Genomic DNA, 26,588 nt, shown 5'->3' on the forward strand with positions numbered 1-26,588 from the left:
CAACTGTCACCAACCAGCCTGCTGGATATCCAACTGCAAAAGTAGTGTGCACAAAGCCATACACGTGCAATAAAAATAGCTGCAATTGGGATTCCTGCTCCTTTAATCAGCTTTTAACTGCTAAGGTAAAACAGGATAGATGCTCAACAGGAGTTGCGCTTGAAAGTGTCGGAGGTGCGATGGACAGTTTTGTGGAAATCTTCCCTTTTTTCAACAAATGTATCTTTGAAATCAAAAGCAGTCTGCGGGAAGACACGGGGAATCCTGAGATAACAGTAATGATCCAACCAGCATGCACTGCTCCATACAGCAAAGGCAAAAGTATTTAAACTCAATAAAGTTAACAGCATGCCTTGGAAGTTTCTAAGTGAACAAAAAATTAAAGAAAAATGAAGCAGAAAGACTCAACATTATCAACAGAGATGGACAGGGAACAGAGAGAAATGGAGAGAGGGGACAGTAAATCTTCCCTGATCACCTGGCTGTTTGTAAGGGGCCACGAGGAATATTTCAGCACCTTCAAAACCACCACCATTTATTTTATGAACATGATCGAGCAAACTGGCATGGCCCTGCCATCACTAAACCTTTATATAAACCCTGTTTTACCATACTAAATACTGGCAGTTTACGGGCAAACTGCCTGGCAGGCTCCTGCCCAAGGACCAGCAGGCTTGGCACTTTGTCCAGGGAGCTCCAGCAGATGCTCTGGCCATGGGTCTCTTATCCCGACTCCAGGCTACTGGAAAGACATCAACCCATGTAGGCAGAGTGCTGTAAAAAAGCTGAGCTTGGAGCGCTGTAACAAAAGCTGAGCTCATCCAGGGAAGGCAAAGCCCGTTTTGTCCTGGAAAGGCTCCCAATACAGTTTTTTCCAATCCCAGTCATGCACGGGGAGGGACCTGGTCACAGGGCTGGAGCACTGGCTCCTGTGTGTATTCTCTGTGGCCGAGCATCATGGGCATGAGCAAAATCCCCAGCAGCCTGTTACACAACACCACGCTGTTTATGTTTTTAACTGAAATGTTGAAAACAGAGGGAGGGGGGAAAATCCACTGCAAGCTAGCACGTTATCCAGCCAGAAAGGATGTGTGTGACAGCTGCCCCCTCCACACCATATCGTACCCCAATATCCTGCCAAACCCACATGGTTTGGATTAGCAATGCATCCCCTGGAGAAACAGCACCGGTTTGGGATGCAGGCAGGGCGCAGTGCTCCCCTTGAGCACAGCAGAGAAAGGGAAGCACACCCCAGCTCCCAGCCCTCGCCTGCCATCAGACTGGCATGGATTTGGGAAAAGCACAGTCCGTCTCCTGGACCTTGAATGCTGGCTAATGCAAGTTTGATAGGATATCCTGGGAAGCCTTCAATCAGGGCACCCAAGCACCTCTGTGCCAGCCAGGTCACATCATTTACCTACTGCGCAGTGCTCGTGATAGACGTTTGAACTGCAACCCTGCAGCACCCAAGCTGGGATGCATAAGCCCTCTCTAGGCTCTATCGCACTCAGAAAACAGCTCTGATCTAGCAAAACTCACCAGTCAAAAATCTGGTCCAGGACACTACTTCTTGCCTACAGGCTTCTTTCCTCCCCTCTCAACTGATGCAAAAAGGCACGGGGTTAAGTTCAGCCTGGAATGCTCAGCCCCTGCAGATGGGCAGTGATAGATGAGGAAGACAAGCACTTCTTTGGTCCACCTGATCCCAGAGAGCATCTCCTGCACTGCTGCATTCCTGCTAATCCTCTCAACAACTTTATTCACCAACTTCAAGTAAAGTTCTGGAGTCATTTTCAGCACTCATTCAGAGGCCTGTGAAGTGTTTCCAGATGATTCTTCCTTTTTTTTTTTTTTTTTTTTTTTAAACAGCTTGCGTATTTCTGTCTAAGTCAACAGATCCAGTCATTGCTGTTACACATTGTCCTCAGTCTGAGAGCTATTTTCGCTCATGGTAAAAGAAACTGCAGTTCTTTCTGATTAACTCCACAGAAATGTCCATTACTCAGACAGGAGTCTGCAAAGCTGGCTTGAACTAATCATCAGATTAGTTTAAAACAATTATGTTTTGAAGATGAGCATCCTCTGGCATCCCAAATATCATTCTGAGGTTTTTATTCACTAATAATGTTATTTTTTCTTTTACTGTCACCATCAGGTTAATCACAGACAGAACAGAAACATCATCAAAACCACCCAGACCATCGTGGCATAACCCAAAATAACACAATTAGTTTCCATAACTGTCTTCTCTGCAGAAGCAGCGTATCCTATTCCAGTCTTGGCTCCATACTGCCTCATGATTCAGTTTTGAGGAGAAGTCCACAAAGAAGCTGCATGGGTTAGTGCGAACCCCAAAACTGCATCATGCAAAAGGCAGTACAGAGCTGCCCCCAAAGGTGATGCGGCAAGTGCAGCGCTGTGGTTTGGAGCGAGCTTGCCTGGCTGGCAGGGCACGGCCGCTCGCTGGTGCTCCAGTATGGGATAACTCATCTTTACGACAGGAGGAATGGGTTTCAGCAAGTAAGCACACACTACCTGACAGATAGACACAAACAGACCCTAAAAGGGTCTTAGAGCATATGGAAAAAGCCAGGGCTGTCAAGCCAAAGAGTTGCACAGTGCCCCTTTGCACACTGTCCCACCAAATCTGACACTGCAAGAAAACGAGGCTGCAGGTCCTTCCACCATCAGCTGGGCTTTCACAAGAGCACAGTGCTTGTGCCGACGGCCGCAAGTTGACCCAGGGTCAGTGCAGCTCCCCAGCGGGGAAACAGCCCTGCGGGATTCCACACACAGCACGGTGACCCTCTCCTCTTCTCCTTTCCCTTCTGTTGAAGCATCACTTGAAGCAAAAGTCTGAAAATGCATTAAGCAGGTAAGAAAAGCAACCACATCATGAAGCGAGCACACAAAGCACACCGTGAAGTTTACAAGTGAGGCTGGTCTTACTCATTTGTATTTCAAAGGCCAGGTTGACACAAGACATTTTTCTTGTTCTAGCTTCCTCTGTGAAGGGAATAATAGTAACTTTGAGTGTTGTTGCCACAGCAGCAGCCAGAGCCTTCCTGCAGAGTCAGCTACAAAGACATTCAACCTGCCTTGCTTGGAGGACACAAGGACCAACCTGGGAAAATCCCCCTTTGGCTGACAGACCCACACCGATTTCAGCAGGTTTGCTCATGCTCATACACTCACCGACCCATCCTAAATTCCCTATGGCTCAACTGAATATTAAGCTAATCATTTTGAGTGTCTTCCCTCCTTCCCTTACTTCACACTCCAAAATCCTTTCATCTTCGGAGCTCTCACTGATTGATGGTGACATTCAGTGACAAAACTTGGGCTCAATGCTTTTAACACCTTTGTGGTCTCTTTTCACACTGTAAGCTGAAACTCAGTTTACAGTCTGCCCTGTCACGCCAGACCCACCAAGACACCTTGCTGGAGGTGACAATATCTTGCTCTGGCTTAACGCCTGCCTCAGCTGACGACCTCAAAACTGGCAGTCAAGGTACAGAGCACATTTATCTATAAGAATTTCAGCCTTGCATCCTCCTAGTAAAACCCAGCTCTTCCAGAGGAAAGAGCCATCCTCCCCACTCTACACCTCACACGTTTTGTGCCGGTTTTCAGGTAATAAATCTAGAAACCCCAGAATTTCTTGGAAATCTTTACTCTCCTACAACAAAGCCCACCATAAATCAGCTGGACTGTGACTCACATTAGGCAAATATGTAAAACTGACAAAGTCACAACAAAGTCTCCATCTCCTTGGTTGATACCACCATAACTATCTCCTTGGTTGATACCATCATGACCATGCAGAGGCCTTAAAGAAATGTAACAAAGGCCATGAATGTCCATGCAATGAGAGCGTCCTCTTCCAAGCAGACCAAAAGATGGGTGCATTAAGTGACTATTTTGCTCCACTGGTTCCTTCAGTTTGGAGTTGACCACAAGGCTCCACTTTTCCTCCGCAACTTGACCCAGTGATTAACTTTAGCTCCTTTTCTGCCCCAAAAGCATGTTGGAACTGTTGGGAGTCCTTCCACCCAGTTATTAAGTTGGCGCACTTAATGACCCTAGCAGGCACACCAGGAAAGCAAAGCCAGCAAAGCAAGGTGTGTAAGAAACAATGGGGGAAGCAGCTTGCCCCAATTAATGATCTCCATATCCAAATCAGAATTTTCCTTTGAAGTTTGCCACCCAGTGCAGAGCTCCTCCCACCAGTCTTCTCCTCCACCTACCACCACACACTCCACCTCTGCCCCACCTCCTGTCTCCAGCCTTCAGCCATGCCCATGACACCCTAATCAGAGTCCAGCACATGTTCCCTCCTCTTTCAGGGCAGTTTTATCCCCATTTTTAAAGCCTTTTTCCCCATATATGCTTTGTCCACGTTTGTGGACCCACACCCATTTGCACACATACAGCCAACTCAAGAGATCTGGGGGTTCCACCTAGCAGCCACAAAGCCCACACTCCCCTCACCTACCAGCAACTGAAATGGTGCTGGATGGTTTGTGCCTTCTCTTGCCCAGGTGAAACACTGGTCTTATCTGGGGATGAAGGGAAGTAAACTGGGACAGTTGCAGAGAGGTCTGGAAACGGACCGATTGGACCAGACACATCCAACCCAAGATCCCACCACAAAAGTGAGAATGATTTCCTCATGACAGTGAAGCCAAGACAGGCTATATATAAATCACATACAGTAACGCATAAACACAGAGCTATATATAAGATATATATTAAGTACACACCAAAATAACACCAACAAGTACGGATGCCAAAGCAGTGATAAATTTAGCTTATTAGAGAAGTGGCAGAATCTTGTAAGATCATGGAAAAAAAGGCTATTTTGAACAGTAACGATCACGTTTCAAAAATAGTGGATATTCTTGGCTTGGTGCCCTACACAGGGCAACATAAAATGATAATATCAGATCTCATGGGAGAAAAATCAGCGAGAAGGCCCACGTGAGATATCCCAGGAAAAATGAAGATTGCATGCATTAGGGCGCTGTAGCAATTAGGGCATCATGGAGTGCACCAGTGTGCTGTCTGTGACAGCCTGCCGCTGAAATGCGATTTTCTTAAAGCCCTGCAGCCTTGACATGGCAAAAATCAGCAAAACCTCAGAAATAACTTCTCAAAATCCATTCCTTGAAGGCCAGTCCAACATAAACAAGACAAAAAGTAATGTTGGCAGGGAATGCCGGGATGTCATCCTGGAGTTAACCTAGATAAGGCAATAATGTCAACAATGTCAAATGCATATGAATTAGAATAAAGCAATACTGTAGTTAGCTCAATGACTTCGTAACAATCAACTTACAGTGCAAAACAAGACTAAAAATGAAGGAAAATGGGCCTGAGAGTTTTTATCACAATTGGATAATGTGCCCAAGGATATCGAAGGGGACACCGAGTATCCCAGGGCTGGGCAGCATTAAGCAACTCCTCTAGAAAGGTGAGAATAAAAAATACAAAGTAGTACCGACTAAATTTCAATGAAAATGGGCCTGTGAGTTTTTATCACAATTGGATAATGTGCCCAAGGACATCCAAGGGGCCACTGAGCATCCCAGGGCTGTGAAGCGTTTAATAACTCCCCTAGAAAGGTAAGACTGAAAAATACATGGTAGCACTACTCTGTAATAAAGCTTATTATAATATTAAGAAATAATTAATCATAAATAAAAACATACTTATATGGAGCAAGAATAAGTGCAAAACAGAATCACTACACCCAAAATTTAAGACCTACCACCAAGACAGAGGTGCACCTGAAGAGACACACTGTGCTCCACACTTTATGGACATCAGGACTTTTATCATAAAACCTTGAGTAAAATCCCTCCCCAGCACTTTTCAAAGAGAAATCTGTGCCTGACACACCAACGTGGCTCTGAGCATCACTTGCCTAGCTCATCTTACAGCACAAAGTTTCCCCAACTTTCCCATCCTTTTCGCTGCTGTTTTGCTGGATTATTTGGCTGTGGGCACAAGGGACAAATTACAGGCGTGGGGTAACTCAATCTCTCTCTGCTCCGGAGGAGCTCGGCCGGCAGCTTGAAGTAAGGAGCTGACCTTGGTTATCTTACCCTCTTTTTTTTTTTTTTTTTTTTTTTTTTTTTTTCCTCCTGCAAATGACCACAACAGAAACCTCAAGAGAAATTGTCCTAACCTCTCCTGGAGATTTTGATTTCAGTCCAACCTGGGTGCTATTTGAAGCTTCATGAAAGAAACACCTTAAATAAAAAGGTTTGTGGTGGAGAGCAGCAGTAAAATTGCTTTCAAAGCCTTAAAGCACATGGGTTCATCAGGAGAAACCCGAGTGTGTTCATTAACTCCTGGCATGCTGGCAGTTTCAAAGATGCTGCCCATGGCCAAGATCAGCCTGTTATCCCAAACACAATCACCCGTCTGCTGCTGTAACCAGGCAGCAGCTCCAAATTTTATACTTATCCTCTGTTTCAGGGAAACAAAGACTTGATATTAAGTTCATTTTACATCCAAGCAACAGAGACATCAAGAAATTAAAAGGTGGGACTGCTCTCTCCCTAACCTTAGCTGTCTGGAAGTTAGGCATTTAATGTAAGCCAACTGTCTGGAAACCTTCCAAAGCATCATTTGTTCCCCCTCCTCCCACTGCATGTAAGTGGAGTTTACATTGGAGAAGAGGTTTTTTAGATTTCACACCTAACCTCAACTGACTCCTAACCACAGCCATTCAGGAGCAGTGAAGTCCACCAAACACCAGCTCCAACTGGCACAGTCATGCCAATACCGTATCTCCAAGCAGGTCAGCATTTTGGCTGCCAAGTCACACTTTTGGACACTTTTGGTCAACCTATAGGACCTGTCTGAGGTCACATGGGAGACAGATGGCAATGCCAGGACCAGGGTGCCCCATGCTCAAATTTGGGCTCTTCCGCCTTCTGGAAAATGAAACTGCTTTAAAAACCTTCATTTGTGCTCTCAGAAAACACACAAAAATGAATCCCAAGAAGCATCAATATTTTATTTTACTTTCAGCACAGCTGTTACAGAAATATGAAAATTCATTTCAGCAAGACAAACCATTTTCTCCCATCACCATCACCTGGACATCTCTTCCCAGATAACCTATGTGCTACATGACCTCCCAGCAATCAGACATGAGGAATGCCCATTCCGCCCCATTCCCACCTGGTTCTGCCCAACTGTCCAGCAGCCCTGCCCGGACCAGTGGCACCATCACAGACAAGAGCACAGGGAAAGGGTTGCAACTTCAGCTGTTTACCCAAAATACCAAGGCGTTTGGGAATAACATAAAATAGCCAGAACCGTCGACTTTATACTCTTTGGGACTATGCCCGGATAGGAAATCTTCCCAGGAAAAGATCATTTGTAAAGCATTATCTATACGGTAAGGTCTAATGAGTTAACCCCCATCACAATGTGTATCTGATGCCTTCCCACAGAAGGATGCAACCCAGTAAGGAGGTATTTCTGGCATGTCACTACACATGGTCAACTTGCAGGAACATCAGCTCTCCCTGTCGTGACCACAAGGAACGACAAGATGGAAAACCACCACCCATCTTGCTCCAAGTCAGCAGCTCCCAGCATGCCTGCTTGGAGCAGTAACACCCCATATACCACCCACGACCACCACCCCTCAAGGGCAACTCTTTCCTCCACAGTTGAGATCCATCTATTGCTGTTAAAGACATCTCAGGTTCTCTTGTTTTGGGAATCCACTTGAAAGTTCAAGCAAATACACCTGAACAAAGGAAAAATAATGCAAACCCAACACATGCAGCCATTTGGCAGTTTGGTTCGGTTTTTTTCTTGTCCCATTTTTAATCCCCCCCTTCCACGAAGGTGCATTAGCACCATGCACCCACCAGTCACGTCAATGTGGACATGTCAAATCGCTTGGCTCCAGCCTGCACGCCAGCTTCTCCAAGATGATACTGCTGTGGCTGCAAGTTGCAATAAAGTGGGCAGTTATGACTCAGGATTATGGTTAAGAAAAATTACCCCCAGAGCACTTAATGTTAGCAGAATACACTCCAGTTTTACTTATTATCACCTCAGCACCCTTTACTCCATATTGGTTTTCAGTACACAGCTTGGTAATTCAGAAAATGAACATGGTTTTCTTAAAGAGGGTCAAATTTATTAAGGAAAAACATCTGCACAAGGATACCATCTCCGCAGAGGAGACATCTCTGACATCTCTGCAGGACATGCTGCAGATACATTCACTGCCCACCAGTGCCATCACTTGTTGCCTACAAGTGGCCTGAGACCTCTCCCTGCTTCCCCCCAAACCCTTCAACATCAACTCATCGCAGCCAAGACAGACTATGTAGCAAAGGGCAACACCCAAAACTTGTGGCCACACAGGACACGTGGAAAGCTTTCCTGTGTCAAGGTGGTGCAGTGTTGAAAGCGGTCACCTGGAGAGGTGGGGATGTCTCCATCCCAGGAGGTGCTGGCTGCCCTCCTCCAATGCTGATGGCACTGGAGACCTCCTGGTCAGCATTTTGTGGGCTTGCCCTTGGGTAGAGAGACATCAATGGCCTGGCTGCTGCCCCAGGACTTCCCTGCCTCCCCCCCACCCCCCACCCCAACTTTGCTCCCCCCAGGTCCCCACCGTGGCCCACATCTGGATGATGTCCCTCAACCTCCCTTGTTACATCCTCAAGCTTCCCAGGAAACACAGTGCACACCATGGGGAAACGCCAAGGTGTGGGCAGTTCTGTGTATGGTAAGGAAGGCAAAGGCATGGTGGGGGTTGAGAAAAAAATACAGATGATACAAACCAATGAGAGCAGTTTTTTATATGCATGTGATTTAGCCATCCATAGACACTGTTAACTTTTGCTAGGAAGCAGCAAACTGAACAACCCAGTGATGCAAAACCTAAAAAAACCCAAAACAACAACAAAAACCAGACGACGAGAAAACACCTGGTTTGGCTCAATATATGCGTTCTGCTGCATGGAGTCCCCCCAAGAACATGAGACCCACACAGCCATACACACCATGTGGCTTGCAAAGGAGACTGTATGAATCTGTACGAATGCCATCCTCTCTCTAGGCGTGGATATGTGTAACCATAAAACATGGCGAGTCACCGGCTGGCCCAGACAATGCTGGGAAGCCACTGATAAGGAGCAGCTGAATCCTGAAGAGGAAAACGCGAGGAGCTGAGGGAAAGCCAGACTGAACAACGTCACCGTTTATTTCTTCCAGATTGATAGCAATGGCTCTGAGGGAATGTAACGCCTCAAAACCTTAGATCAAAGCTCTGGGTGCCCACATGGACAAGGATGGAGCCTGCAGAGAGCATGGGGTTGCCCAGCCTGATGCTTCTTCCCCACCTCCCCCCCCATCCAGGCATCTGTGCACACACTCATCACCCCACGAAGCTACTTTAAAGAAGTAAAGCCACCTGAAATAGGAGACAGCTCAAACGTGTTTTTTTTTATCTTCACATTCTGCATATGTCAAGTGAAATCAGGAAGGGGGAGGAGCAGCCCACAAAATAAATAAGCATTTAACCACTGTGGTGAAAGAGTCAGTGTCTTGGCTTTGGTGGGGGCTGAGGAAGTGCTCATTAACATCAGGAAAATTAGTGAAACTACCAACGAAATGAAGTGGATCACGTCACGCCGCAAGAAAGCACAGGCAAGAAATGGGGGAGAGTGGCCATCTGTGGCCACGGCTGATCTGACGGCACCTGACGGGACATGCATGCAGGTCCAAACCACAGTAAAAAAATTAACTTCATTGAAAGACCTGGTTGGGTGTAAACCCTGGCCAGGGGTAAAAATCTGTCTGCAGCAGAATAGGGGCAGGACAGAGGGAGTGACAGCTCAGCGCTGCTCACCACCACGCTCAGCATCGCCACGCTGGCCAAGAAGGGTCTTAAATCCACACGGTTTCCAGCTAAGGGACTGTCACTGCTTAACCAGCCACCCCTTGAGCTGCAGCAATTGGTTGGATTTGTGTACTGCTGCCGCATCAAACATGAGATAAAGCACAGCCTAAAAGCCTTTCCAGGTAGGTTTACACTAACCAGTCTAACATCATACCTGGAACAGTGTAACGGGCAGCAGCTCAGCAAGCTCTGCTCAACCAGCGCTCCTCAGACTGCATTCATCAAAGGTTTTAAGCTGCTACACACACTCCTGTGTTGGGGATCGGCACTGATTTAGCTGAATTACTGCAAAACATGGAGGAAACTTTGTGGCAGGGACCTCATGAAGTGCCAACCAGCCGCTGTGAGCAGTGCACTGCTGATGAAAACGCTGCCCATGCTCGCCCTGGAGCCAGCTCCCCACCTGGGCAGCATCACCACAGCCCACCCTTTGGTCTTCTGTATCCCCTGGCCTGTCCTCTGGGCTTTGCCTCTCTGCAAGATCCTTAGGCTTGACAGAGTTATCTTGTCATGTTGGACTCAACTGCTTTTTCTCAGGGCTGATCAACTTGCGTCATGCAAATTACCCAGGGTGGAGGTAAACTTCATTAGTGGCAGAAAAGGGCATTCAGATGGTTCCTTTTATGCTTCACAGGTCATTTGCATCCGTATTCTCTGCCTTGAGGGCAACTCCCAGTTGACTGAACACCTGCTTTTAGCTGACAGGAAGCAGATAACAAACCTCCTTCTCCACCACCCCCAACTTTAGCTGCTGTCACTGAGACCTGTGAAACCTTCCTCACTTCAGGCAGGCTGCTCATTTTATCTTGGTCAAGATGGAGGTGAGCACGTTTTCCCACTTACCATGTCCCAGAATCCCAAAGCATCCCAGCAATGAAACCCAAGGAAAACGGAGAGCCTCACGCCACCAGGTCACAGGCAAACCTAAGGGGCACCATGAGTCCCTGCAACATCTTCTAGTCCCCAAAGTAGACAGACGTAAGGCAAAAGATGTACGTGTCTCCAGCTTGGACATGGCCAGGGCTCAGGCAAAGGGCTGTGGCCACACGATCTCACATGTTTCCCTCACTATAAAAGGGAGTGTTTCCTCTCTCCAGAACTGTAGTGAAAATATTCCAATGACTCGTAACACAGAAAAGCTAAAAGTAAACCGCAGAAGAAACCCTACATATCAAAGCGCGCACACACACACACACACACACACATGTTCTCTTTGCCCAGTTAAAACTAAACAGGTGTGATGCACTACAGCAAATTATATTTGTTCCTTGATTTAAGGTGACTACCTTGACAACGGACTGTCAAAATCAAACCCTCTTTCTCAACAGGCTGCACCTCTTAGAACATACTGAGGGCATCAGCAGAAGCAAAAGCATACCAAAAATCTTCCAGAGTTGCATCTGGTTAGGTACAACAGCTTGTACATCCACATTTTAACCTTTTCTGCTCAATATTTATCCACACTGCAATAAGGACTATCCAGCGCAGGCTGAGCACCCTGCAAACGTTAACAGAAAACAATGCTCCTGTCCTTCAAAAAAACAAAAGGGGGGGTGAAGCAGAGGTGGTCCAGCAAAGGCAGACAGATATCTGGGGCGGAACTTCCCCTGCAGGGGAGATGCAGTGAGTTGCACAAAAGCTCTCAAGGGAGATGCTGATCAACAGAGACCTGACACACAAGTCTCAGCTCTTCACGGTACTGCACCTGCGGGCTGCTGCACTGCAGCTGAGTTACCGGGATGTGGATGCTCCCGCTACAGGTGTCAGGCTCCCGTAGGGACAGGGTAAGCATTACTCCAAATCTTCCCACGGCCGAAAACCCACAAGCCACACTACTTGAAAAGTCAGAGGCCAGAGCGGCTCCAGGGCTGGTTCCCAGGAGGTTTGGGGACAGCCCCAGCAGCCTCGCCCGCTCTCAGTGCAGTGGCTCCTGGGGCTTGAGTCATCTTGCTGGTCCCCACTGGGACTGCAACAGCCAGCACAAGATGACCCAGTTGGACTGAAACCTCCTTGGCAATCATACCCTATCCTTCAGGAACATACTTACACTACCAGTCAGGGTGTATAAATGCCGAGCAGGCTCAGACAAGTGGCTCACGGATCCAAGCTGAGTCCAAACCTTGAAGAAAATTTAAGGGCAGCTTAGGAGAGGCCCAAGCTTTCGTGCAGTGAGTTTGGACACCCCAAGCCACAAGCAAGCACCCTGAACTCCAGTCCTCCTACGCAGTGTGCAGGTATTACACAGGCTTTGCAGACCCTACAGCCGAACAAACCATCCCGGCTGTGCTGACAGTGCGGAGAAGCAGGCATTGCAGGGGATGATTCATCCCACACAGATGCCTGCAGCAAGTCAGGGTCAGATGCTTCCTAAAAATACCCATTTCTCTCCAGTGACTGTAAAAGGAGGCTGGGGGGGTGTGACTGGTTCAGTAGCAGGTAATTGCAGCAGAGGTCTCTCAACCTAGAGGAGCAAAGTCCCCTGCTGTGAAGCCCAAATACAGTCAGAATCAAGGTCTGTGTGATACACAGACCTCAACATATTCAAGATCTTCTCCATCCCTTCTGAGACCCCTACGCGCATCACCAGTCTAAAATCCTCCCATCAGCCTTGAAGAGGCAAAATACAGGGAAACCCCCAACAAAATGAAGTCTGGAGGCCCAGTGGAAGAGGTCTCACCCCAAGGGTGCAGAGAAGCCCAGAAGGACTTCTGTATCCAGGCTTACAAGTGCTGAAAGCCGTCACCACTCACCTCATCTCCCAGGAAACCCTGGCAGGATCTGACCTCCCTTCCACATGCTCCTCCTCTCTCCTTTTTGAAGTCAGCAGAGACCTATTCGACATTACAACAAAAGAAATGTCAGTAAGCCCAACCTCGTCCCCTCCCTCCAACCAAAAAGCTTTATTTCCTCAGTTCTTCAAAATGAGAAAGCACTGGAAAGCAATTATATCTAAATTGCAGCCTACAGATCTATTTAAACATTTTAATACATACGTATTTAAAACATATATTATCTATTTAAATATATGTAAATTGGGGAGGGGACAGGAGCCCCCTGCAAGCAGCCAAGGCATCAGCATGTTCCTCCACTGCAGCAAACGGACTGGCGGCAGTGATGGAGCCCTACAGCTGATGAACACACATGATGACCCAACAACAGGGCACCAACCTGGGATGTTCACTGTCAGCTCTAAAGCAATCCCCCAACTGCTCCTAAAGAGTAATGAGAGGAAACACAGCCAGGAGTGTCAGGGATTCTGGAATGACGAAGAAATGCCCTTCTTGTGGTGCCCACCCAGGGCTGCCAAGGAAAAAGGGTGGAGGCAGTGGATCCCTGCTCCATGACCCAGAGCATCCTAGCAGCATCATGGAGAGGATGTGGGTTTTTCCTCGTGGTGACCTTCAGGCCCTGCTGACACCCCATGTTACAGCCTGAGGGTTGCACGGGACACTCAGACGGACGTAAGGCTGTTGCTCAGGTTCCCAGCACCATGCTGCGTGGTGGTCCCGGGGTATGTTTTCTTCTACCATCAAGGTCCTCATCCTCTCAGGCCACAGGACCCCTTGTTGGGGCAGCCACGTATCACACAGCCTCTCTGGCAGTGAGCAGGAGCTGGAGGCAGAGCAGCTAAGGGGACCTTTATTACCATCAGAATAGCCTCATCACTCAGCCTACTTAACCCAGCCACGTTTGCACAGCTAAATTTGGGAAGAGTATGAGAAGCATTCCCTCAGAACAGGAGGTGGGGGAGGGACAGGCAGGCTTTCAGCCTCCTTTAACTCCCAGCCAAGTGCTCCCGCTCCATATGTAATTCAAAGTCCCTGTCAGGGATGCCACCCCAAGGAATGGCCCAGCCCCAGCAAAACTGGAGATCCAGCGCCTTAACCCCTTGGAGTCAGCATCTGAGCTTGGCTACTTTAAGAAAATTAGGAAGTCAGGCTTTCTGAAACAGCTCCCGCTGACATAACAGGAGGTATGTGGGGGGAATTCAGGACATCTCCATGCAGGACAGGAGGCATTCAACTTCAGACAGCCAAGTTTGAAGACCCTGCCCTGAAGGGATGCAGTGCTCAGCTTGGTAACAGGTAGCAGCGATCCTAAAACTCGGACTGATCTAAAAAACTTGTGAATGACTATTTTTGGGTGCCCAACAGATGAACTACTCAGGAAAGACAGCATCAATAGCTGCAGCAGGAAGGGGCCACAATCCCTGGCAGTACCTAAAAACATTGCCCTGACCTGCAGCACAGGCACCTAGAAACATCTTGATCACCAGGCTTTGCTTTTGAGATAGTACAAGCAAATTAAACCTCTCTCTCTCGTTCCTGTTGCTGGCAGGTACAGGAAGGAAGCACAGGTTACGGTAACCTTTCTGGGCCCGCTTTCCATAAACACCATCAGCACATGCACCCTCCTGCAGATGCCCCAAGAAACATGCCCTGGAAACCCAACCCATGAAACGTCTTGGGGGGGTGTTGCTGCCCACACCCAACAAATAAACACATTAATTAATCCCAGAGGGTGCCAAGTCCAATGGTGTATGCACAAGGTGAGCCAGAAATCTTCCTTGGCGCCCACACCAAGATGTTCAAGGGAGCTTTTGAGGAAACCCAGGCATGAGCCGGGGCAACCAGCCGTGGAGCTACAGCTTCTCTCCTGGGACCCTTCCCAGGCGATTCACACGCATACCAAAAAATGAAAGTAGGCTTGTTTTCCGTAAAAGTGGGCATCAAACACTCCGACATCAAGAAGGATGATTAAAGACAGCTGAGTTATGAGGAAAGATTAAAAGAACTAAATATGCCCAACTTGGCTAAGCAATAAGTAAGAGGAGACATGATAAAAGACTCCAGGCATCTGAATGAAGGGAGTGGCATGGCATTAAAGGACTGAATAAAATATCTTTCTGAGAAATGGATCCATCAACGATCTCCCAAGAGATAAGGTGCAAGCCTCATTTTTTAGGCATTTATAAAACCAGTCGCTAGAACAGAGGTTTTTGAGGAGGAATCCACGTTGCCCTGAAGGGAGCATGCACCAAAGCTTTTCATCTCCGGCACAGGGTGCTGTGAACAAAGCATACAATGCCACAGGGGAGCACAGGGAACTTGGGAAGTGGCAAGTATTTCATTTTGCCTCACCCAAGAAACAGAGATATGCTTTTTCACTGTAAAATAAGAATAATAATAAATATATTTTCACTCTGTTTTAGTTCAGCAGCCCTAATTCATACTGGTTTGGGTTAAAAAAAAAAAAAAAAAAAAAGGGAAAATAACCACCAGCACATTCAAAATGAACAGGTCTAGGGGGTCTAACTGTCTAACTATTACTTGACTTCTTCCCCAGTAACGAAGGATATGTGGGGGTACCGCTGAGGCTTGAGCTGGCTCCAGACCCAGCACACACATGGACAAGGTGACAAAATCCTGGAAAGCATTTCAATACCTGGCTCTGCTGAGAAGAGACTCATCAGAGAAAGTACCCTCCGAAACCCAGGGATCTGATACACTTTATGAAGATCAGAACAAACCCTAAGCTCTGAGAAAACCACCCAGGAGGAGAGCTAAACCTGTTACGCTGGCTTTGCCCCAAAAAGCCATGTATAATGCATGTAACATACATACCTACCTAAATACCAACTCTCTGAAGCCAAAGCAGTGAATTTTGTGTAATTTCACGTGATGTCCAGCCACATGAGGGTCTCTTGAACATCTCCACCCAGCATGGGCAGAGGGGTGTACCCAAGGGAAGGAGCTTGACCTGGCCAACAGTATTTACTAAATCCCGACACATGCATGGTGAGGGGCCACTGGGTATGATTTACAAAGCTCGGCGGCATCCCAGGTTTGAGTACGTGAGAGACTCCTTCATCCGCAACAGGGAAAAGCCAGGAGACATTTGTCAATGGTGCAATTTTAAATCACAGTTAAATTCACACAGTGGCCACATATCATCAAGAGGGTGGTCCTGTCCCAGCTCCCCCTGGCTCCCCCGACCTGGAGTCAATGCAGGGCAATCAGATCTAAGAGAAAACGGGGGGGGGGGGGGGGGGGGGGCAGGCGGAAAGGTGAATAATTTTCTTCTAATTAATTCCCTAACCAGTTCAGTGGGGTTTAGGCAAGTACTAGAAAACTTTCCCCTTTTGGCATAGCTAAGATCAGCTGAACTGCAACATGTGACTGCAATCCAAGGCAACCTTTGTTTGCAAGACCAAGAGTGGATCTTTTCCTTTTTTTTTTTTTTCTTTTTCCCCCCTTTCCCACAGCAACCTCCTAAGCTGGCAACTGCCTTTCTCCATGGGAACAGGAGATCCACCATTTACTGACCGGTGAGTTTTACTGCAGAGTTGAAACAGGATGTCCACAGAGGAATTTTTTTTTTTTTTTAATAAGTGGAGCATTTTAGTACGCAATGAATCTTCTTGCTTTATACTTGCTTGTCTCTTTGGGAGGTTGAAGCGCAAAACCAGGCTGCCAGATTCATTTTATATATTGAAGAAACATGATTCAACCCAATCTGAAAGGCAGGCCAACATAAAAAGACCCATTTCAAAGTGGAGGAAACTCTGCACTTACAGTTTGGGATGAAAAGGAGAAAATTAAAACATCTAAGAGATTATTATACCTCCTATCAAACCTTCCTCTTCCCATGCAGAATCAGCTGCTTCCATCACTGCAGCAACACTGATGCTCAAGATAACCAGGCTCAGGGTATCACTGTCATAAAGAATTAAAGGACTGCAGGTTGTATTCAGACAACTCCTTCCTTTCCTTTTCATGTTATTTTCGGTATCCTCGCTCAGGCCATGGCTGCAGTTTTATTCTGCTCTCCTTACACTGAGACGGCCAGCCCTTGCAGCGAGCAGTAGGGGGGCAAAGCCTCTCTCTGACCCACAACTCATCCTTACATGAATGGCTTTGGGGATCTGAGGGATGGAATGTAAAATTTTTACTCATGCAATTCCCACTACAGGGAGTAAAGGTTATTTCCCCCCCATTCAGCTAGTCAATAAGTAACAACTGTCTCCCAAAAGACAGACAAGTTTCTACCATTCAGAACAGTGGACTGGGATAATAAACGTGTAAAATAATAAAAAAAAAAAAAAAAACCAGAGAGGAGCCTGCATCAGTCACCCAAGCGTGTGATGCTGCATTGAGGAGCGATGGAGAAAGGTGAGCCCAGGTGCAGTCCATGCACGACCATCATGGGTGAGGGAGGGCAGGGGGGGAAGCTGTAACCCAGAAAAACCAAAAAGCTGAATCCCTGAGGCTTTGCACCGACAGTGTGGATGCTGTGGTACCTGGTGGGACCACAGCTTGCTCTTGCGCTAAGAGATCCAGTGTGGAAACCACTCATCAGTAACAGTCCCCCTGGAAGCCCAGGGAGAGCTGACTGTGCAATTAACCACACACAAAGAAACCCACTTGCTGTTACTCTTTTTTTTCCTTGCAAAGAGCAGCAGAACCCAGTCCTGGGTGCACAGCTCTGCCGGGTGCAGGTGCTCCACATGCCTGCCCAACCTTCCCCACACAGAGCCCTGCTGTTGGCAGCAATGACCACTGTCCCAGCCATGACAGCAATTTCTGCACCCCTCCATAAAATAAAGTAGCAGGGTGCCTTTTGGTGCTGAAGAGAGGCAATTGCCAGCACAATCTTGGAAAGTATCTTGCTTTCTAAAGGTCCGAGCCTTGGGATACCTTCAGAGCTGCCTGGGAAAGACACTAACGTATTCTGCACATGGGCAGTGGGGCGACATGCACCGAACCCGGCTGGACAGGCAGGCGGGTAGGGAAGCATCTTATGAAAGATGACAGAAAGAATAAAAAGCAGGAACTGGCAAGAACAGCCCGTTCAGCACTGAGACACGGAAGACAACCAGCCCCAGCACCACCTCTCTGGGCTCCCACAGGATGAGCCCCAGGAGGGAGGTGCGTGCTGGGAAGCGGCCAGTTCCCTGTGTCCTTCCCAAGAAACACATTTCTCACCCTGAAACACGCATTTTGGTACCCAACTCAATCTCCGCTCCCACTCAGCACAGCCTTTGCTGGCAGCTGTTTTCCCTGGGTATTTTCCAAACACTTATCCAGAGCTTCCCATCCTCACTCTTACACAACAATAACCACTGTTCTATTTTCGCTCGAGATCTGAATAGGTGCAAGAGAGAAATGAGTGGGTTTTGGGTTTCAGGAAGATGGGCACCTCTGCCTGTGCAAGCAGCTGCTCCTTTGCTAGGGCAGAGAGGATGCACTTGCCCTGTGCACAATGCTCTTGCAGAGGGAATGGAGCAGGATGCAAGTGCGTGGACTGCTGCTGGCAGCCTGGAAAGAGTTACCGCCAGGCTCAGAGAATTTCTGCCTTCCCAACAAGGCGGCAATGCTGAAGAATGCAAGTGACGAAGCAGCATCCTGCCGAGAGAGAGAGAGAGAGAGAGAGAGAGAGAGAGAGAGAGAGAGAGAGAGAGAGAGAGGGGGGGGGGGGGGGGGGGGGGGGGAAGTAAAAGAAAAAACAACAACAAAAAAAAAAAACCCCAAAAAACCCACACCAAGCTAAAGCTCTTTGGATGAGGTTCAGGATGACTACACTTTTACTGTAAGCGTTCAGAACTCACAGTCCCATAACCCTTCTCTGCCCACTTGGGGCTATGACATGCAGATTACAAACTACAAGAAACACTTCACACACACACAGAGCCAAATCCCCAGTCTGAGGGAGGACAAAAAAACCTTGAACAAATTAAGCTGCACTTCCCATTTAAGCAAAGCCAAATCACTATTTATTTAACAATTTTAAAGTGAGAAATCGGGAGGGAAGTTGTGCTTGGGAAGAAGAGAGGGGTGGAGGGAAGGTGTTTTAAGATTTGGGGTTTATTTCCCATTATCTTACTCTGATTTGACTGGCAATATTGATTTCCCCAAGTTGGGTCTGTTTTGCCCATGAGGGTAATGCATGAGCGATCTCTCCCTGCCCTTACCTCAACCCACCAGCCTGTCCTTACATTTTCTCCCCCCCTGTCCAGCTGAGGAGGGCAGCAACAGAGCGGCTTGGGTGGGCACCTGGCGCCCAGCCAGGGTCAACCCACCACAATACGACACATATTACTGCACAGAGAAACACCTGCAAAATGCAGGGCGAGGGTGACACTAGTAAATAGCACATCCGTGCATGAAAAGTGCATGTCCAGTGGGATACAGGCTCCCTGCAGCCGCTCGGCAAGCAGGAAGCCCACCCCATGTTTCTAAGCCAGTACGCTCCCCTCCAGCCCCCCATCACTACCTCAAAGCCGGGCTCAGCACCCTCCAGGTGCTTACTCTCCTTCATTCCCATTTTTGAGAAGCAGCAGAGCAGAAGGCAATCCTAGTCCAAAATCCATCGGGTGGCTGGGGAAGCGAGCGGCCAAAGGAACATGAGCATAAGTGAACCAAGAAAGAGATGCAGCAAGCCCAGAGACGACATTCTGCACGCTCCAGAAATGCAAACCTGGAAGAAGCCATGAGGAAAAAAACCCCTCACTCCCAATGCTCAAGGCTCACTCTGCCCCTTCTGAGCATTCAAGAAAATAAAAGACCTTCAGCATCACCCAAACTACCCACTGCCTTTTGCAGAAGATGTGGTTTCTGTACGCCTAAAGACACATCCCAGAGATGCCACTACAACTTGACCAACCATACTGAAGAGCTCTGAAGCTCCGCGATCAGCAGTCCTGCCACACGCTTGCTATCCAGCAAACTTCATTTGGCAGTCACTCCGTCTGATATTACATGGTGCGCAGGAACTGCCTAGGGATTTCACTTTTTCCCAATTTAAGCCCCTGCCTGTTAGCCTTGAAAAGGCAACAAATAGCAAATTGCTTGTTCTCTTCTTCACTTTCTCTGTACCCTTTTTAAGATAAATTACTGTGCTTCTTTTTATTTTTGAAGCAACCTAGATCAATACAAGTCAGAATCGGTGCCAGCATGTCACACATGCCACAAGCAAGCATGGCAAGCATTTTTATATATATATAAATTATTTTTTTTTTAAGGGGAACTTTAGCATCAGCTAAGCTAGAACTGAAGTCTGGATCTTCTTAGCAAGCCTTACATCTACATCCTCCACAACAGCAAGCACAGAGGCTGAACTCTGCGCTGTGCAGGGATGCAACAAGGCACGGGAACCCTGCAAACCACAGAAGAAAGCTCTGCAGTCTACAAAAAAAGACCAGGCGCATTCAGTAGGTCTGCCTATCTATGATCTTCTTCTTCAAGACAGTTTTATATGCTCCTGTGATTTTTAAAACCCAGCACACACTGTTTCAGCTTTGAAGCTATGCATTCTCATTATCAACCAAACAATATCAGAATATCCTTTCTTCTTGAAGTAAACCCCCTCTTTTCCCTAGGGGTTACAGCTGGTAGAACACAACAGACCAGGCATTTAGCATTTAATCACAAGTATCAGCTTGAATCACCCTGGCTTGCATGGCTCCTAAACATCCCCATAGCTGCAAACACCAGCCGAGAGTAACATCCCCGTCAGACAGCAGTTGCAGGGGTATTTGGTTTAGCACCCGCAGGGGAGGAAATCATCAGCTTGCATCACAGCACAGTGACCAATTTGTGGTCAACCAAACTACTCCCAAGAGCCAAAAAACCAAGTGCAATGTAGTAATGTTGGAAATTTGGATTCAGAACATCAGAAGGTGTTGGGACACTCAGCCTCAGCAGGACTGACGGGACAGAAGCTGTGCCAAAACCTGAATGCAAGGACTGCAGAAACGCTGGGCCAGAAGGGACATCGAACAGCCACCCAGCCCCAAACCCTCTCTTGGCTTGTTTGTCTCCATGCCACTCTCCAAGGCAACACCAGCACAGCTCTGCCAAGAAGGAAGCAGGACTCGGCTACAGTTCCCAGCGACGAGCACCCATCCGGGAAGGGCTGCTGTGCTGCTAACAAAGAGGTTTCTAACGCTTTTTGGGTCAGCTCCAGCATCACTCATGCTCCTTCACCACCACCACCAGGAGCTGGAACCTACACTTTGAAAAATGTCAGCCTACCCCACTGCTACCAGACATGACAGAGATGATGCACTGGAAGACAGCGTCCAGAGAAACCCCTCCCTGCATGCAATTTTCTTCTTCTGTCTGCAGATGCAGAGAGGCATCGAGTGCTGCACTCCTTCCTCACAGCACCTTCCTGCATGTCTCAAATCTGCTAAGTCCCCTGCAAGTCTCAAACTCCACCAGGTGCTCAACCACCCCTCCTCTCTCTGGCCTCCTTCCCTCCTCCTGCATGCCACCTTTTGTCCAGGCAAAACTGCGCAGCCATACTTCAAAAGAATTCTAGGGACACTTTTCAGTTTCTTCTATACTAACAGATGTTCCTTGTCCCAGCTCATGTGTGGACACACAGGTTGTGGCCACAGACCTGACCACGTAACAAGCCGCAACACAACCAACAACAGGAGAGCAGAGACACCTCGCTCTGAAATAACTCCTGAAGACAGCATCCCATCAAACCATGGCATGACACCTGTGGGTTGTTGGTTTGGGGTGGTTTTTTTTAATAGGTTTAACATATGCAAATCTTCCAGCTATTCCTCCTAAGTAAAGTTTCCCAAACTGAAGCTTCATCTTCCCAAGCCGCCTGCTTTCATATTAAAATTAGAGGGGCTAACACTGGATGCTGTATTTGAAGCAAGGTTTTATACGAAAACCGAAAACCGAGGCTGAATTACTACCTTTGCCATTTTGCTGTGGGCTATTCAAGATCTGCCTTTCCTGTAACAGCATCCCACTGTTGATTCACACCCAGCTTGTGATTCACAGCAGCCCCCCGACCCCTTTCTGCAGTTAACCCGTTACTGCTTGTTTTGGGTACATGCATCCCATTTCTGAGGGCACTGTTTCGCACTTCTATCTATGTAATCTATTTTTCTTGTCTTCAAACCACCCTTGCAGCTCATGAAGACAACTGTAAGGGAAGATGCTATCACCTAAAGTACCCGCAGTGTCTCTGGTTACATTTCACCTTCTGTATCCTCTGCAGCCTACCATCTAACCTGCTACTGTCCCTCACAATGCCTCCCTGATCTAACAGCAAACCATTTCTTTCAGCTTAAGCGCCCACTTATAATGATTTCATCTTCAGCACATTTCCTGAGTTTGTTTATTGAGCTGTTGGGATTTCCTCAAGAAATACTCCACAGCTTTCAGCACTTTTCTTAGTAAAGTCACTAAAACACCAGACTTGGTATGAGTTTGCCTAGTAGTTCTTCAAGCCCTCCATCCTTCAGGAGAACTTGCTACACCAGGAGGTATCACAGTTAAGAGCTGGCAACTCAGAGGATACGCGTTCTGCAGTTATTTGACATTTTCTTTCAAGTCAGATCAGGCAGATCATCCATTCCAGAATCAGCATCACCGCTTTTCTTCAAGTCTCACCTACGCAGCTGTCTCTCCATTGCTATTTCCCTTGGCTGAGCTAGGACTTCAAGGCTGCAGGAGCTTACAAAGAAAAGCTCATGCCCAAAGGGTTAAGATTTGTTTTTTCATGATCTTTAAATCATAAATATGATTTCCACTTGAAAAGGGAACACTTCATTTAACAGACACGGTGGCTCTGAAGGGTAATGCAGGGCTTTGAAGGAAATTTAAAAAAAAAGGAAGCAAGGGGAGAAAGCAAAATAACACTTCCAGAAAGTTTTCCAAAGGAAATGAGTAACCACTTGTTATTAAATGATAAATCACAGTCCTCGGGAAGTGGCATTGTCTGTGGTCTATTTTTAATGAGAAAACACCCCCGTCACTGGCATGGAGGCTGAACATGCTGATGGGATGCGTCTGTGGAAAGCAGGAGTGTTCACTGGTAGCCATCATCTCATTCCTGCCATTCCCACCACCTATCAGCAACCAAAAAGGCACAGAGGTGCCTTAAGAGAAAAAAAGAAATGCACCCAGGACAACAAGCAAGGGCTACTGTTTTCCATGGAGGAAGGACAGAAGGAAACACTAGAGACCAAGCAGAGGAACCAGATCCCAAGCATAGCCTTAGGCTTTGCTTTTGTTTTCCACATGTGAGGGATGTACAAGAAGCTGCCAGGAAGCAAATCCCTGCTGACCCCCATGTCCCCATAGGGGCTCAGGTGCCCTCCCACGTGCACTAGCATCCTCTGTGGATGGGGACACATTGGGCATGCCGCTGCAGGAAACCCTTCGGCTTCTCTTCCCCGGGTCTGTCACCAGGACAGGGCTTTCTGGGGAAGCACCTGATGCTGTAGCTCCACTGATGCTGAGGTCTTCAAGGCTGTAATTAGCCTCCTTTTCTGCTGATAAATGAGTCCCAGATTCCTGTGGCAAAGTGACTCATGGACTGGGAATAGGCTCGCTGTGTCAAGGGAAGGGAAGCATAAGTCAGCAGAGCTAGCTGGAGGCTCAGCTACAGGCACAGCCTCAAAACCAAATCAGAGGGACCACAAGCTCTCAGACACTGCACCGTCATGCAGCAAGCCTCCCTGCACACCAGCGAGGGGAACGTTCTTGGCAATTGCACCAAGCCCAACTGGCTCCCAAGCCCCAACCAAGCATTGCCGAGCCCAAGCCACAGGATTCAGCTGCAGACCCACGTCCCCCAAACGTTCAAGCCAACTCTGACCCAAAACCACAGACACATCCCCAAACCTTCCAAGCTGCACCAGGAACAAGCAGGAACCTATAACTGACTCACTGAAATACATCACACTATGCCAAATTTTACTGTGAGGGTGAGCGAGCACTGGCACAGCTTGCCCAGGGAGGTTGTAGAGCCTCCATCCATGGAGATATTCCAGAGCTATCTGAACGCGGTCCTGGGCAACTGCCTGTAACTAGCCCTGCTTGGGCTAGGAGGTTGGACCAGATGATCTCCACAGGCCCCTTCCCAGCTTCAACCATCCTGCGATTCTGTAATTGCAAAGGCAAACTGCATTGCAACCTTGCACATTAAATTAGTGTTCACTGACCTGGTGCAAAAAGACTGTAATTATTCAACTTTTCAACTATTTCTGACATTCTTTCCATAGATGAGGTTTAAGCCTTTTTTTTTTCTTTTCCTCTCTTCCTTTTAATAGGAACGCAGCCCCACAGTTTGCAGATTATATAACACACACACACATCACTCTTCCAAAACAGCATCTGAAAGTGTGTGTTTGATGATATTTTTTTTTCCTCCCACCCGTAAACCACCACCCTGTGGGTCTCATTCATTGTGCGGCATTTTGCAACGAAGCGTAAAAATGGTATTAATCATAGCTCTGAAAAAACATGAACTTCTTCTCTGAGGTTTGAAGTAACCATTTGGAAGGAAAACTTCCAGGAGCCAGAGGGACTGACAGGGCTGGAGACTAAGGTCCTTCTTTTCAAAGGCCAAGTGTATCCCAATATATCCCTTGGACAGCTGCCCCCAGCCAAAGTTATAATACTTTATTCTTCAGTTCAAGTAGCAAGAAGGAGATTTGGTACAAAATCAGGACAAATACCCAAAGTGGGGAGGTTTAGCAGGCAAACATGTCGTAAATTTAGCAGAAGGCTTAAGCTCTAACTACAGCTTTAGTGAGGATCAACATCTGAAGCCTCATCTGCCTCTCACCTCCAGGGCACTGCAGGGATGGGGCCAAACTGACCAGGTAAGGGTACCCACCCCTCGCAGGCAGCACCCGAGCATCCCGGACCGAGCGCTGGCACTCACCCGTGGCAGAGTGTTGCTTCAGCAACAGGCAGAAACACAGAGATCTGCAAAGGCTATGCCAAAAACTAAAAATCATTATCATCTTTATGTTTTCTGGCCAACCACCACTGGAGAAAATTACCTTCTACACAAATCAAGCTCTTTGTCCACCTCCGCAGATTTAGTACTCCTAGTGGACACAAGGAGGGGCTTCTGTCAAAGACGGAGTTGGGAAAAAGCATGAGACTCTTTTCTACGTTAGATGCTTCAGCAGAGACTTGCCAAAGGCTTTGGAATCCCTCCGCTTTGGAGGTAAAACATCAGTAATTTTAAACCCTCCTTTTAAATTAGGAAGGGCACTAAAAGAAACTATTGAAAGAGAAAAACCATCAAGCTTGCCACTGCCTCCAACTCAAACACTGACATTTTCTCTCAAAACCCCAAAAGTGGTTTCAACAAGCTAGCAAATGAGGAAGCTACCTTTTTCTTTACCCATCCTTCCTCTGCATTTGCTCTTTGGCCATTAATCTTCCAGGCAAAGCAATCGACCACAAGGAGAGGGCACGTGGAGCATCATCCTGGTACAGAAAGCCCCAGGAAGCTGCAACCAGGGGCCGGGGTGGCACAAGCAGTTGGAAAATGTATCACAGGACATGCCAAATATATCCAGAAGCAGGGTAGGATAGGTCAGGATAGCTCAGTTGGAAGGGACCTACAACCAGCATCTAGTCCAACTGCAAGTACTTTGTATTAGAAGAGCAAGGGAAGAAAAATAATCAGTGATTGATTTTTTTTTTCTTCTTTTTGATCAATAATTGCAGACTCTTGTGTGCAGTGAAGTTCCCTTCTTATTCAAAGCACACATGCCTCTGCCCATCTCGTCTACTGATACCATTTCTTATCAGCACGTTTCATTCTTTCCCATTCTTGCAAGAGCTCTACAAAGTAAAAAAAGGGTATTATCTTCATATTTAAGAGGCAAAAAATGGCTGACCGGGGTAGGTCTACCTTGCTATCATGACTTTTACAAGAGTAGGAACAGCGTGGCAGCCAAGATTCAGCACTGCCTACACAAGCCCCACTAGGGACCCCAGCTCCTGCATCAGCAGCCTGCCTGGACGCAAGCCATTGTCCTGGTATCACAGTGGCTAGATAAAAGCACACACTCTGAGATACAGCCCCCTCTTCCATGCACATGTACATACTTCAGATTACCAGTCCAAAATTGCAAAGAAAAATGTGTAGGGCCAGGGAACATAATTTACTCCATACCATGGCTCCTCTTGGGCACCCGGCTCAACCAGCCAAGTTGAAGAAGACCTTTGCATTGATTTGAATCCCCAATGCAGCCGTGAAAACACTGCAAAGGATGCTTAAATACATCTTTTTCTTCAGGAAAAAAGGAAGAGGAGGAATAGCAATTCAAAACCTGAATGCCAGCCGATCTGATGACTGAATGCCATCCTACAGTAGCTTTTTTAGACAGTCACGAACTTTAAATTTACTCTGTCTCCTGCTCCCAGCAGCTCCTAAACAGTGTGAGCTAAATATTTATAGAAGAGTCACTGCTTGTTTAAGTTTCAATCTGTACTTGTTGAGGTCCAATATGCCCAGATCCCGAAATGACAGCTGATTACAGAAGAGCCTGAAAACACAGCAGAGGAGAACCTGACACTTCCCAGACATTTCATCTGGACACTTTCTCCGGTGGTTATTTTGGGGCACCTCTCCCAGTTTCTTTCAAAGGAAGAGGCTGGCAGGAGTTGCGGTTCCAAGCTTCACGTTTCATCAGACGCTTTGGCACACCTCTGCTCGATGCCATGGAGTCCCCAGTGTGCTCCAGAGCCCACTCCTTCCCAACTCGCAGTGAGGTGGCTGGACTGCTTCTGAAAATGCAACTGAGGCACCTGAGCTGCTGCACAGGATGCACCAAGGCAGGGTGCAAGCACCGCCGGGTGTCCAAGCCCGT

General features: G+C 47.5%; 1 long non-coding RNA gene across 10 annotated transcripts in view; it reads right to left on the minus strand.

Moving 5' to 3' along the window:
• Positions 1 to 26,588, minus strand: part of LOC114015953 (uncharacterized) — a 142,065-nt gene that overhangs the window by 69,021 nt on the left and 46,456 nt on the right. For all 10 annotated transcript variants that reach the window (XR_008731213.1, XR_008731217.1, XR_008731219.1 and 7 more), the window contains one exon: positions 12,691 to 12,771. This is a non-coding gene — a long non-coding RNA (uncharacterized LOC114015953). The remainder of the gene's footprint in view (positions 1 to 12,690; positions 12,772 to 26,588) is intronic.

This window comes from Falco cherrug, chromosome 3 (genome assembly GCF_023634085.1).
Source record: "Falco cherrug isolate bFalChe1 chromosome 3, bFalChe1.pri, whole genome shotgun sequence".
NCBI lineage: Eukaryota > Metazoa > Chordata > Aves > Falconiformes > Falconidae > Falco > Falco cherrug.